Source organism: Bison bison, unplaced genomic scaffold, assembly GCF_000754665.1.
Source record: "Bison bison bison isolate TAMUID 2011002044 unplaced genomic scaffold, Bison_UMD1.0 scf7180017864136, whole genome shotgun sequence".
Taxonomy (NCBI): Eukaryota; Metazoa; Chordata; class Mammalia; order Artiodactyla; family Bovidae; genus Bison; species Bison bison.
The window spans coordinates 12615192-12618472 of NW_011494708.1; the positions used below are offsets into that span (position 1 = coordinate 12615192).

At 40.4% G+C, this 3281-nt stretch overlaps 1 non-coding gene across 1 annotated transcript; it reads right to left on the reverse strand.

The window, feature by feature from the left end:
* Window positions 1-417: 417 nt before the first annotated feature.
* Window positions 418-490, reverse strand: TRNAC-ACA. Its single transcript has one exon. It is a non-coding gene; the product is annotated as a tRNA-Cys (tRNA).
* Window positions 491-3281: the final 2791 nt, after the last annotated feature.

Here is a 3281-nt window from a genome sequence, read left to right on the forward strand (position 1 = left end):
TATATATTTCATATTTCCTGTTAATATTTCAAAACAAATTCATAAGAGTCAGAGCCCAAATCTCTGTCTCACCTTTCATACCCAGTCTGTTTTCAATATGACCTCTTCTACGTCTAGAATATGGTCCTTATTTGCCTGTTACTCATTTTTATTCCCAGGATTCTAGACAAAGCTTTCCAAAGAATGTACTATGGAATACTGTGCTCCATGGGAAAAAAAAGTTGTAAATAAGTAAATTTGGGAAAATTCTGATCTGATTCTGTGTATATTAGCATACTGAATCACATTAAAGTGAAATCACTCAGTTGTGTCCGACTCTTTGTGACCCCATGGACTGTAGTCCACCAGGCTTCTCTGTCCATGGGATTTTCCAGGCATGAAGACTGGGGTGGGTTGCCATTTCCTTCTCCAGGAGATCTCCCTGACCCAGGGATTGAACCTGGGTCTCCTGCATTGTAGGCAGATACTTTACCGTCTGAGCCACCAGGGAAGTCACATCAGCAATATTAAATATCAAGCACATTAGCATATCAGTCTTTCAGTTCTGTTTGAATCTGAGATACCACGGACTGCAACACACCAGGGTTCCCTGTCCTTCACTGTCTCCTGGAGTTTTCTCAAACTCATGTTAATTGAGTCTATGATGCCATCTAACTATATCATCCTCAGTCACTCTCTTAATTTCCTATTCTCAATCTTTCCCAGCATCAGTATCTTTTCTAATGAGTTAGCTCTTTACATCACGTGGCCAAAGTATTGGAGCTTCATTCAGCATCAGTCCTTCCAATGAATATTCATGGTTCATTTCCTTTAGGATTGACTGGTTTAATCTCCATGTAGTTCAATTCAGTTCAGTTCTGTCACTCAGTCGAGTCTGACTCTTTCCAACCCCATGTACAGCAGCACGCCAGGGCTCCCTGTCCGTCACCAACTCCCAGAGTTTACTCAAACCCATATCCACTGAGTCACTAATGAAATCCAACTATCTCATCCTCTGTCATCCCTTTCTTCTCCCACCTTCAATCTTTACCAGCATCAGGGTCTTTTCAAATGAGTCAGTTCTTTGCATCAAGTGGCCAAAGCACTAGAGTTTCAGCTTCAAAATCAGTCTTTCCAATGAATATTCATGACTGATTTCCTTTAGGATTGACTGTTTTCATCTCCTTGCAGTTCAAGGGACTCTGAAGAATCTTCTTCAAAACATAGGTCAAATGCATCAATAATGTGGTGCTAAGCTTTCTTTATAGTCCAACGCTCACATCCATACATGACTACTGGAAAAAAAAAATAGCCATGACTACACGGACCTTTGTTGGCAAAGTAACATCTCTGCTTTTTAATATGCTGATGAGGATGGTCATAACTTTTCTCCCAAGGAGTAATCATCTTTTAATTTCATGGCTGCAGGTACCATCTGCAGTGATTTTGGAGCCTCCCAAAATAAATTCTGCCACTGTTTCTACTGTTTCTCCATCATTTGCCATGAAGTGATGGGACCAGATCCCATGATCTATGTTTTCTGAATTAGCTTTAAGCCGACTTTTTCACTCTCCTCTCATTTCCCAGCCATCTATGGTGTCGCACAGAGTCAGACACAACTGAAGCGAATTAACATGCATGTATGTATGCATTGGAGAAGGAAATGGCAACCTACTCCAGTATTCTTGCCTGGAGAATCCCAGGGACAGAGGAACCTAGTGAGCTGCTATCTGTGTGGTCGCACAGAGCCGGACACGACTGATGCGACTTAGCAGCAGTAGCAACTTTCACTTTCATCCAGAAGCTCATTAGTTTTTCTTCACTTTCTGCCATAAGGGTGGTGTCATCTGCATATCTGAGGTTATTAATATTTCTCCTGGCAATCTTGATTCAAGCTTGTGCTTCACCCAGGCCAGCATTTCTCATATGTACTCTGCATATAAGTTAAATAAGCAGGGTGACAATATACAGCCTTGACGTACTCCTTTTCCTATTTGGAACCAGTCTGTTGTTCCATGTCCAGTTCTGACTGTTGCTTTCTGACTTGCATACAGGTTTCTCAAGTGGCAGGTCAGGTGGTCTGGTATTCGCATCTCTTTCAGATTTTGCCACAGTTTATTGTGATCCACACAGTCAAAGGCTTTGGCATAGTCAATAAAGCAGAAATAGATGTTTTTCTGGAACTCTCTTGCTTTTTCAGTGATCCAGCAGATGGCAAATTGATCTCTGGTTCCTCTGCCTTTTCTAAAACCAGCTTGAACATCTGGAAGTTCATGGTTCATGTATTTCTGAAGCCTGGCTTGGAAAATTTTGAGCATTACTTTACTAGCATGTGAGATGAGTGCAATTATGCGGTAGTTTAAGCATTCTTTGGCATTGCCTTTCTTTGGGATTGAAATGAAAAGTGCCCTTTTCCAGTCCTGTGGCCACTGCTGAGTTTTCCAAAATTTCTGGCATATTCACTGCAGCACTTTCACAGCATCATCTTTTAGTATTTGAAATAGCTCGACTAGAATACCATCACTTCCACTAGCTTTGTTCACAGTGATTCTTCCTAAGGCCGACTTGACTTCACATTCCAGGTGTCTGGCTTTAGGTGATTGATCACACCATCATGACTATCTGTGTCGTGAAGATTTTTTTTGCAGTTTTTCTGTGTATTCTTGCCACCTCTTCTTAATATCTTCTGCTTCTGTTAGGTCTGTGTAATTTAATTTCTGTCCTTTATTGAGCCCATCTTTGCATGAAATATTCCCTTGGTATCTCTAATTTTCTTGAAGAGATATCTAGTCTTTACCATTCTATTGTTTTTCCTCTATTTCCTTGAACTGATCACTGAGTAAGATTTTCTTATCTCTCCTTGCTCTTTTTTGGAACTCTCCATTCAAATGGGTATATTTTTCCTTTTCTCCTTTGCTTTTCACTTCTCTTCTTTTCACAGCTATTTGTAAGGCCTCCTCAGTTAGCTATTTTGCTTTTGAGCATTTCTTTTTCTTGGGGATGGTCTTGCTCCCTGTCTCCTGTACAGTGTCATGAACCTCTGTCCATAGTTCATCAGGCACTCAGTCTATCAGATCTAGCCCCTTAAATCTATTTGTCACTTCTACTGTATAATGGTAAGGGGTTTGATTTAGGTCATACCTGAATGGTCTAGTTGTTTTCCCTACTTTCTTCTGTTATATCTGAATTTTGCAATAAGGAGTTCATGATCTTAGCCACAGTCAACTCCCAGTCTTGTTTTTGCTGACTGTATAGAGCTTCTACATCTTTGGCTAAAAAGAATATAATCAATTTGATTTCAT